At 36.2% G+C, this 12,056-nt stretch overlaps 2 long non-coding RNA genes across 2 annotated transcripts; one reads left to right on the plus strand and one right to left on the minus strand.

Moving 5' to 3' along the window:
* The first annotated feature begins 544 nt into the window (after positions 1 to 544).
* LOC106157147 (uncharacterized) lies at positions 545 to 2,921 on the plus strand. The gene is made up of 3 exons (XR_001237772.2): positions 545 to 1,097; positions 1,388 to 1,562; positions 1,811 to 2,921. It is a non-coding gene; the product is annotated as an uncharacterized LOC106157147 (long non-coding RNA).
* Positions 1,566 to 3,977, minus strand: LOC106179553 (uncharacterized). Its single transcript, XR_015335127.1, has 3 exons — positions 3,466 to 3,977; positions 2,943 to 3,008; positions 1,566 to 2,589 (listed from the first exon to the last, which is right to left on the minus strand). It is a non-coding gene; the product is annotated as an uncharacterized LOC106179553 (long non-coding RNA).
* Between the last annotated feature and the right edge of the window lie 8,079 nt (positions 3,978 to 12,056).

The following is a 12,056-nucleotide window of genomic DNA, read 5'->3' on the forward strand; positions in this document are numbered from 1 at the left end:
ATATATTCTATTGTATTTTACCACTAAAACGGCCGTTATTGTAGTAAAACTAAAATCTGTGCTTGTCAGTGGGGCTTTCGATGCACTTCTTCCCAGTCATCAAGACATTCGTTGCTAATGACGTAATGGTGTCACGCGGATTCTCGCGTTCATTCGAGACCAAAATAACATGGCGCCAAACGCATTAATGCGGACGCAGACGTAAGTTGCGAGTTTTTGTTCAGTGCGTCGGATAACGAAAAGCCCAGAATGGCACACATTGTGGATATAAATGCATTTTTAACAAAAAGACGAATATATCTCATGAATCTTATATAGTGTTGTTGTTGTCTGCTTTTCCCGCGGTTTTAAGTAGGTCACCAGTGACTTTGCAATGTCAGAGAGAGCTCCGTCAGTTAAAATCTCTTAAGAGATTTTAACAAAAAACCGTACGTTTAGGAAAAAAACCCTGGATTAACTTTGAATGCAGGAATGGGGTCGTTGACCATTGGTAAGTACGGGAAAATTGCCTTTTTTTCCAGGAAAATCCAATTTTTGGCCAAAACGAAGAGTTATTATGACTTTAACTTCTCGTCGGTTAAAATAGTCCAAAAATCAACGAATGGCTTGGAAATATTTACGACGGAGTGTAGCCTATTATGTCAACAGTGCTTGATGCCGTAATTCTCAATGCCGATTCACCGAATGAGTAACGTGTACCAGGAAATGTACCGGTGACATGATTAGAGACAGTGATATTTTTCGGGTCAACTGAACCAGCCCTTTTCGGTTGGATATTTATGAACGACTGTTACTTTTTTTGTTGTTTGCTATGCTTTCTGAGCCGCAATTTTGACATCGCGATTTGCACGCACAGCGTAGCACGGACTACAAATGCGTTCCAGACGATTTTGATACTTACTGGCAGTAGTGGTGAGCATCGTGCAGATGTCAAAATCGTCAATAGGAGTGCCTGAATTTTGTGCTACGCACACACGTATCTTATCTTGCTTTTCTAGTCGATCTGTTTTTATACTTTTCAGATCGAGAGTAGGCCTATTGTTGATGAGGCAAGCAGTCAGAGCAGTCCAGAACTAGAGGGTAAAGAGCTCCCTGAGGTAAAGAGTTTTCTGTTATTTTTAAATAATACAGGCCTTTTAGTTAATCTGGCATATTCCTTAGTTTTGATAGTAATGTGTAGGACCTACCTTACCCTCACCTATATTCACATGTAATAATCCACACATACAAAAAACTTATAGTTTAGGGATAACAATTGATACGCTTGAGTGCAGGACAATGATTAATTGAAGTGAAACCCATTTTGAACAGTTCACAACATTATTACTAGCATGCAATTTAATCAGTGCCAATTATTATTATTATTAGTTTTATTATTATTTTACAGCATACTATCTTGTGATGTTGGCCTCATTAGAAAAAAAGCCCTGTATAAAGGTTTAGTAGAGTTGGCAGTGATACCTAGCACTTCTAGGTCCAGTAGTACAAGGCTTGGAAGAGGTGTGAGATCAGGAGGATTGACTCAAGAACATGAAAGGAGAATTCAGTAACTCACAGAAGAGGTATAAAACTCATTAAATCTTTATTGAAAAGATAAATTCTAAGTTTCTCACAATACACAAACACCATTCATATTCCTTCTTATTTTCAAAGTAAATTTATTCGATAAAATTTGGTGGTGTGAAATCCAGTCCTTATGGTCGTTTTAGTGTTCATACATTTTCAAATATTTTATTTTTGAAGTAAGCTATTGTACATATCAAAACAGAAATGACAGATATAAAAGTGAATATATTTTTTTCATTATCAGAGCATACATGATGGTGTTTCCAAGAAAATGATGGTGTTGCCAAGGAAAGTGCTGAATACATTGTGACAAGTGTGATGGAAATCCTGGCCTTGCACTGGATATAAAGATGCTTTTGCTAGAGAATTTACCAAGCAATGACTCAGCATCAGTGGAGATGGGACTGGCCCATCTCCCACTCACTGTAATGTCCCCTACATTTTGACTGCCGTTGAATTTGCTGGATTACTTCACTTTGAAGAAAATCACAGAATAACTATTACCACAAGTATCAGTTTACTGACCAAACATTCATAAGACATGTAATATGCAAGTCACTGAGTAGAAGGATTCTTTTTATTCTACTGTAACTTGTGCAACCATTCAGTGAACATAAAAAATAAAGGCATAGAAAAACAAGGTGCTTTCATTTATCCCTTTCTCATATCAAAAGTAAAATGCAACTCTGTACACAATCTGTTCATAAAATCAATCATTTTAAAAGTTAATGTCATACAAGGAAATAATGTATGTCTGGATGGATTTATAAAAGAAAAGTTTATGTGAGGTAATCATCATTTTGATAAAAAAAATTCTTATATACATATAAAGACCACGGTGCCTTGAGTCTCTTGGTTCCATCTGCACCATGGCTGCTTAGAAATGTGTACTTGTAATTCCCATGTCAAATTCCTGGTTTGTAAGACTGGAATGTACCTTTATTTGTGCTAATTGTTTATGTAACAGCTTGAGGTCTTTCTGTCATCCATGATTTTGAGTGCTTGCTTTGCTGCTTAGTATACCTAAAAACAAAACATTGACTATTGGAAAGACTTCAATGCATTTTTTTGTGAAATTAATAGCACCCACTATCTGTAATGTCTACGCCAGACATAAGAGCACTGAATAGAGCATGGTTATCAAAATTATTTGTTTCAAAATCCAATTTATTATATAATGTTCCCCACAATAAGTACTGATATCCTGTGCTTGTCACAATTCTAGGACTAGCTGCCATGGCAGTGTTAAACTTTATAATAAAATGGCATTGTTCCAAGTACTAACATGCATTAGATTGATATTGATGGCAAGGTGTACTGAACATGGTAAAATAAACAGCTATTGTGTGTTTGGATTCTGGGTGTCAGGTACTTACTTTGGCTCTGGCTCTATGTTGGCCTTGAACCTGATGTAGGGGTAGATGTTACCACATGCATATTACCTGGATAAAAAAATATATATACCAGTGTATTATCCTCATTCTCCAGAGAATCCCCATGAAGTCAACTTTAAAAACGTAAACAGAGAATAAACATTTACTACCATCAGATGCTGCAATTAATGTGCTCGCTTTAAATCTTTTAATTAAAATTAAATTCGAATAAGATAAATAGTGAAAGGTTGTTTTTTCTTTTTTTTTTTTTTTTTTTTTTTTTTTGGACTTGAGGATATAACAGGGGCGGATCCAGAGATATTTAATATTTTCTGACAGTCTTCCGAGTAATGTTGATCCATCCTCCATTTTTGACCGCCTTTCGACAGAAATATTACATATACCCGCCAATGAAAACTTGAAAATCTAACCGTCTTCCGGAAGAACCAGAAGACGCCCTAAATCCGCCTCCTGAATATGTTCTCAATGAAAGATTCGGACGTGATAAGAGATCGAAATAACCTACCCGTATCCGGCAGAATTTTGTCAGGTTCTCGCTTGTCAGTTTTATTTCCTACTTCTGCTTTGTCTATCTCACCGGCCTGCCAATGAAAATAACATCCTCTGCTTCTGCATTTCCCGTTTTATTTCCTTTTTCATTGTCCCGTAGAGTTATTCTTCTCTCTTTCAACTCACGTGTACTCGGACTACCCTCCATCTTGGTTTGCAGCGACATCCGGGTCTTCTCCAGAGCATAGTAAACAGTAGTATTCAGTCATATGCAAATTGAGGCAAGTCCCAGAATTCCATGCGTAGGGGAGTAATGGCGAGAAGTTTAGACGAAAAAAAAATGCTGCGCTTTTTTTTCTTTAAGTGATCTTAAAAACCTATACCTCGACCTTTATTTTCTCAACGGTTTTGTGTGAGACATGCTTTGGGGTTCAGGATCAAATAGGCAAAGTTTCAGAGAAAGGCCTATTTAAGCGTCTACAGCGGAAAGACATCCTTTAACTGATCAAGCTTTTTTTCAAACTTGATCTGTATACTAGTCCAGTCTTATACTAGAGTTGCAAGACAAAAGGCTGATTGGTTTTCCTTAAAATGTGTTATCAGTGTTGCATATATGCTGAATAAGGAAAAAAGACAGCGTAACTGTTGTAAAAATAGTCCAATCAAGCCAATTTTCGAACTTGACCTGCGTATTATGAATATTCATCAGTTTCAATCCAAAAGGAAAAACATTTTTACACTTATCTTGTTATTCATGTTATAAAAATGCTGAAAAATTTGAAAAAAAAAATCATAACTTCCCTAAAAATGGCCGGATCATGCTGAATTTCGAACTTGACCTGCGTATTATGAATATTCATCAGTTCTGTAAGTTTCAAGCCAAAAGGTAAAAGGGTTCTTCACTTATCACGTTATCTGTATTGCATATATGTTGAAACAAGGCAGCAAAGCTGTCAAATGTACAGACAAAAAGCTGGAAATAACTATGCACAAAATAGGCTACTGTCAATTCTGATGCAAAAGTACGGTAAAGTGCCATGAATTTCGAACGGCTCTTGAATTTCGAACGATCTTAAAATCGGCCGTCTGGAGTTTTTTCTGAGCCATGAATTTCGGCCAGTAAGCAATTTTGCGCGATCTTCATTTCGTGAATTTCGTACACCTTAAAATCGGCCACCGGGCTATTGTCGCGCTTATAAAGATCTAACAGTCGGCAATGTTTCCCTAGCGTACCTTTACCTGAGTACTACGTGTGCGGATCAGTACAGTTAGTTTAGGACGCTAAACAACATCGTCATATCCATTCATTCAGATAACAGGAGAATCTATTAAGAGTTGTACTGTCGGGCTGTTGTTTCTTTACCGCAGTATTCGGTGTGAGATAGCGATCGGTAGTTTTGCTGAGGCGCACAATAGCATTGTTAACAGTAGAGACTTCAGTAACAGAACAAAAGAGCAATATTAAGAGCTGCAATAACGATTACCATTATTGCTTTCTTGTCTCGCTCAGATCGTTCACGATCTCCCGCTGACGATCTTCCGCTAATGAAGTCCCTTGAAATGTACAAATGAAATGAAAAATATTTTTAAAAATTATAAATTCCAATGGGGAGGGATGGAGGGTTAAAAACAATCGAGAACGATCTCCGGCTGACGATCTGCCGCAAACGAAAGCCACATTATGTTAAACTGCAAATTCAACATCAAATTTTAATTTTGCTCAACAGGTAATACTAATGTAGGTAAAATGTGTAACAAGTATAAGGCTTCAGGCCCATGGGAGTACAAGTTCACACTTTGAAAATGTATAACTTCCAGAAAAAGAAGCCAATTAGACTGCTTTTCCAACTCAGGCTGCATTTTAGTCCTGTATTTCTTTTTTGAAAGTTTGGCAATCATAAGTAACATGGTTTTCCCATAATGGTCATCATGGCAGCAGCACCCAAAATTGTGTTTTCTTCTATTCTGATGCAATATTACATAATGGTTAACAGCATAATGACCGTCAATTTTTAATAATAAAACACACGTATCATGGATTTTCAGAAAATGTGACTAGCATGGGTCTTCAAGCCCGTGGAACTTCAAAGTCATACCTTGAAAATGCCAATATGTGAAAAATTAAATTTTCACAAAAAAAAAATGTTAAACTGGCAGAAAGAATTACCAAACAGACTGCATTGCCTACTGAAGCTGTATTTTAGTCCCATGTTTCTTTCCTGTAAGATTGAGAACACTAAGTGACATGGTTTTTCTTAAATGGTCATCATGGGAGCAGTGCCCAAAATAGGTTTTTTTAAATTTTGATGCAATATAACATAATGTTTAACAGCATAATGACCATCAATTTTTAATAATAAAATATTAGTATCATGGATTTTCAGAAAATGTGACTAGCAAAGGTCTTCAGGCCCATAGAACTTCAAAGTCAAAACTTGAAAATGCCAAAATGTAAACAAGACAGCACTGTTCTGGAATGTTTTTTTTTTCCATTTTCAACAATTTTTAACATAAAACAAAATTAACAGTTTACTGCCATTTTTATATGATCAACTAAGAAAATTGATGAGATGGGAAAAATATCAATAGAGCAGTGTTAAATGTCCAATTTCTTCCATTCTGAGATTCTGAACATAGTGAATGATTGAATCTGGCAAACTGCAATGATATGAGTTTATTTCCATTTTTGAAACTTTATTACACAATACACGATAACAAGTTTACCATCATTTTTTACAAAATCAACTAACAATGTTGTTAAGATGCAGGAAATGTCAAACAAACACTTTTACCTATCTTATTAATTAAATAATGAAACTGTTAACATGCCTAAGAATTGAATCTGAGGAAATGTGAAAAAACAGCATAACTTCTAAAATAATGGCCCGAATATGCTGATTTCTGAACTCAAACTGCGTTTTAGCAGGATTGACCACTCTTGTGAGTTTAATGAAAATTGGCCTATCTGTTTTTCTTATATTGTGTTTACAGTGTTGCATATATGCTGAAAAGTGAAAAAAAAAGCATAACTACTAAAATAGTGGCCCGATCATGCCAATTTTTGAACTTGACCTGCGTTTTAGTAAGATTGATTACTCCTGTGAGTTTCATGACAACAGGCCTATCGGTTTTCCTTGAAATGTGTTTACAGTGTTGCAGATATGCTGAAAGGTGAAAAAACAGCATAACTTCTACAATAATGACCCGATCATGCTGATTTTCGAACTTGACCTGCGTTTTATGAATATTCATCAGCTCTGTAAATATAAAGCCAAAAAGTAAAACTGCCCTCCACTTATCGTGTTTACAAGGAAAGTGCAAGGCACCGGCGATGGCATCGGCGACGACAGACACAGGTGATGGCAATATGTACAGACACATCAGTGTCTGTACATAAAAATGGTTTTGATGAACAGATTGGATTCAAAATCAGACACGTCAAATTTATGACCACCTGTCCAAAGGCAACAACCAGAAAGATTTCATAAGTATGCCCATGGAGCATTTGTAACAAGCGGGTTATGCAACTAACCTCTGATTACGACAATCACAGTGAATCAGACTTTTCCGATTTGGGTTCAGAGCATAACGTTTCAGATGCTGACAGTGAAGAATCTACTTGAATAAATTCACTTTGAGACTAAGAGTCCCTGTTTCAATATCGTTCTTGCCTGCAATTGGTTTAATCAGGTAATTTTCAAAAAAATTCAGGACTGGCTACTTTTGGTCAGGGCTGGATACTTTTCAAGTTGCCAGCCCTGCTGTCCGGTGTGGCGTGATAGACCCGTGCCGTGACGAAACCGTTCTGCACATGCGCATTGAGGGTAGATTGAAAGAAGTAACTTCCGGTATGACGATGTCGTCCTAAGTAGGCGCTATGTTTGCACTGAACTATGATTTTCCAATTCATAATTCAGTGGTTTTCGTCATGAGAGAGTATGTATTTGATAATCTTATTACTACAGTATACGGGGGAATGTTGGAAATGAGCTTTTGATCGTGACTGAACTGTTTTGCTCTGTGTAAAAAACATGGCAGATCTAAGACTCGTAGTATAAATCTTTTCACTCTTGTAATAACCAGTCGGTGGTTATACACTTTCTTTGATTTCTTTTTCACCAATAAGTCAACTGAGACAGGCAGGAATAGTTTTCTGTTACATGGTTTATTCAAGCGCCTGAAGACTCAGGTCTCTTCTACCGTATCTATAACTATCTCTCTCCCTCTCAGTCTGTAAGTCCTCTCAGTCTGTAAGTCTCTCCCTCTCTGTGGCTCAGTCACTGCCTTTATACTCTATCTTAATTTGCATTTCAAATTAGCTTTCATAACTGTCATGAAACATGCCATGCCTATGTACATTAACTTAATTGTAGATACATTTAAATTAAATCTTGATTTGCATTTTAAATGAACTTCTCTTAAACTGCCATGCAACATGTCATGTCTAAGTATATTTGAATAATTAAAACGTACAAATATATACATATCTGATGTAAGCAAATTTAGAAGACTCAGTTCTAATTAACGGATCACTACACATATATCTCCCTTTTTTACCGAAAAAAATTAAGAAACTTAATTTTTTTTTTAAAACCTATTTCACTGACACTTATTTATACACTGTAATTGATATTATGTTAAGCTATGATACAAGGTACATGAACATCTAATCAAATTTAACCAGGATTTAACATGTTCAACAATAAAAAAAAAAAAACAATTTTAGCTTCACATAAGCATTTAAAGACTTAAAACATACTTTAGCTTTGCATAGTCATTCACACCCATTTAAGAATAAAAATATAAGAATGCTTTACACATTTAACTTAAATCAAATCAAAACAATATTTAGTACACATTTAACAACACCAGCTCTAATCTTTCACAAAGGGTATGCATTAAAAAAAAAAAAAAAATCGGATGCAAATAAAGGAAAATGTGACATACAATAATTAATGGAAAATTTTATGAATAACAGTCTTAGGGCAATTACAGTAACTAACCTTATTGAAAAAAAAATTCAGTGAGGTGAATCTCTCCATTTTCCTATACAATAATTAACAAAAACAAATAATTATGAAAATCTATACATGGACAACTTACTTATATCATAACAATACCTTATTTTGCAATGAGGTGGGTACCTCCATTTCTCTGTACCTTTCAGGTTAAGTTTTTCAGTTCTTTCTAACACATCAAGGAACTCATCTGTTTTCTTCCCTTGTTTTTCATTTCTGTCTTTATCCTTGTAATAAGCAAGTATATTCAAATTCACCATATCATTGTCCCTTTCCTCAGTACGCAGATCATTCTCTTCCTTCACTTGTTCGTCATTTTCTTCATTGTCCTCATGGTAACACGCATTTTCAATCAGTTTGGCCTTATCATTGTCCATTTCTCCAACATGCAGTTTTTCCTTTTCCATTACTTGTTCATCATTTCTGTCATTTCCGGCATTGTCCTCATAGCATCTCTTTTGTTCAATCTTTTCTTTCACTTGTTCGTCATTTTCTTCGTTGTCCTCATGGTAACACACATTTTCAATCAGTTTGGTTTTATTGGTGGCCATTTTTTCAACACGCAGCATTTCAACATCGGGGGTTTTCATCATCTTATCACAGGGGAACTTCAACATCTCATCATCAGCGGACTTCAACAGTTCAGCATCACTGGGCGACGACCTCTCTTCATCAGGGAACTGCAACATTTCTGTATCTGGGGACTTTAATACATCAGAATCACCACTGGTCATATGGGATTTCAAAATCTCAAATTCGGGAGATTTTGCTTTGTCAGGAACGTCACTGACCACACCATCGTTGCCTCCATCGGGGAGCTGCAACATCTCGGCACCAGGGAATTCTTCTTTTGCAGATTTGTCAGCAACGCTGCTGATCACAACCTCATTGCTCTGGATCCCCTCTCTAACTTCTTTCCCTATTGCTGTCTCTTCATCGCAGCTGTCATCACCCACTGTGGTTCTCTGCCCCACTTCCAGCTGAATGCTGCTTATTATTGCTTCGAAAGATAGTTCGTTTCTGTTGTCAAACTCTGTTGTTTCTTTTTTCATAACTTCCCACAGATTTGCAAGGGAATTTGACAATAAAAGTGCATCTTCTTTGCTAGTTTCCTGCGTCTTCAGAACACTACTGATTCCACCCAGACAATCTAACAGTCTGCTGTAGATGTCTGGGTCTTCATACTGGTCCTCATCTTCATACAGCATCCTGACTATAAACTGCCTTTCTGTCTCAGCTGCTTAAGGTGAAACCTGGGAGCTCGCCATTTGTAATAACCAGTCGGTGGTTATACACTTTCTTTGATTTCTTTTTCACCAATAAGTCAACTGAGACAGGCAGGAATAGTTTTCTGTTACATGGTTTATTCAAGCGCCTGAAGACTCAGGTCTCTTCTACCGTATCTATAACTATCTCTCTCCCTCTCAGTCTGTAAGTCCTCTCAGTCTGTAAGTCTCTCCCTCTCTGTGGCTCAGTCACTGCCTTTATACTCTATCTTAATTTGCATTTCAAATTAGCTTTCATAACTGTCATGAAACATGCCATGCCTATGTACATTAACTTAATTGTAGATACATTTAAATTAAATCTTGATTTGCATTTTAAATGAACTTCTCTTAAACTGCCATGCAACATGTCATGTCTAAGTATATTTGAATAATTAAAACGTACAAATATATACATATCTGATGTAAGCAAATTTAGAAGACTCAGTTCTAATTAACGGATCACTACACTCTACAATGTTCTTTCAATTCAGAGTTCAGTCATTTTCATTAAAAAGAAATTGTGTATTTGATAATACTACAACTTTCTCTACGGGGAAATGTTGGAAATGCATGTGCAGCTACGTACTGTAAGTCAATTGACTGCTACCCCCGCGTGAATAATCCGCCAGAACGGTTTATTCACGACGACGGTTTCTTCACGTGACACCGGTTTCAAATTTATACGAATTTCATACCCTGCAACTTGATGTCATTTTTTGTGCTTAATTTTTGGCTGAGATGTGGCAATTGTAGCAACGTACCCTAAATATCTGTCTTCTCCATCTTCTACTGACCTCTATGATCATTTGTCACCTGAATTACATAATAATGTACAGAATACCCTGTGGGAGCAGACAGCTAGCTCGCATGGCGGTTATTTAGGAAATTATTAGACTTGGCCTCGTTTTCAAAGAGGGGAGGGGGCGCAGCTCTAAGAGAAAATAGCCCAGAGACCGGTAAGTTGTAGAGGTGTTTATACAATGGCCTTTCGAGGTTTATACTAATAAACTTAACGAGACGATATAGTATATAATTATGTAACATTTTATACACCAAAGGAATATCCGTGCATCGATTTCACTGAATGTTAGTTACTGGCGAGTAGCAAAATTGATACTAGAAGTTGTGAAAGATACAACAATGTCAGACTTTACGAAAGGCCAAAAAATATGTCAGACATTCGGTCTGACAAGCTTGAAAATTCTGTCAGACTGAAACAAATCTGTCAGACCGAAGAAAAATAATAGAAATATGAACCATTATTCATGTTTTCATGTGTATTTTCTAACGTTTTAAATCATTGACATTAAATCAAATATTATTTTTTGATATATATTTATTTGTAAAAAAGTAAAATAAGAAAGAAAAGAATAGGCAAAAAATTACTTGCATAACAAGTTGTTTTTTATTGAATGAAAAAGACGCTGTGGAATGACACAAGGACTAAAAACAATACAAGTATGAAGAATGTGTAGCTAGTAATATCAAATGTATGTCCATAAAAACGTCTGTTAATCAGATAACCATTTCACACGTTGTTTTTGGCAATAACATATGCATTTTGAAACAGCACAGTAAGGCAGTCTCTTTCATCCAATTGAAGCTTTGACAGGGACTGTCCAGTCCGAGTCTAAGTCCTTTTTCATTTTATTTATTTTTTTTTTTTTATAAAAAGAAACTCAAACTGTGAGCTTTCATCAAGTTCATGTGCACTTTCTCCAACTCATGATGAACGGTACATGCAAATACGTACATATGTTCCATAATTTAAGAACCCGTAATAAAGCTGTAACAGTTATGTTGCTATTGATCAAAATGATAACTTTAGTACTCCTGACACTCGGCACACACTATTTTCCTCTCCTACAGATCACAAGTCCGCCAGGGCCTACCTTCTTTCCAATTTTATTAAACTTCCTTTTCTCTTCCACACTTCGTTTTCGTTTTTGCCACGCTTTACACCAACGAAGTGTTTAAAGTTCAACAACGTCATTTTCTAAGCAAAAGGCTTATCCATGAGTACTGTGTACGACTAATAATGAAGAAACAGAGGATCAAGTCGGTAAAAACGCAAATAGCACGAGTACATGTGTTGCGGCCATTTTGTTGTGTAGGGTATTACGAAAACGAAAACGAGACTGTACATTACATCATTCAGGAATTCCCCAACCTCAGCCAGTCACAAAATAGTATTTGTGAGTGAAACTGAGGTTCATGAATTAAGTATAATTAGCTGGGAACTCCCCGAGATTTTCACACCGTCTCTCTTTTCGAATGAAGTAAAATATATCGTTCAGAAAAGAAACAACAACGTATTCCTT

Source organism: Lingula anatina, chromosome 6 (assembly GCF_051362555.1).
Source record: "Lingula anatina isolate TDL-2025a chromosome 6, LinAna3.0, whole genome shotgun sequence".
Lineage (NCBI taxonomy): Eukaryota > Metazoa > Brachiopoda > Lingulata > Lingulida > Lingulidae > Lingula > Lingula anatina.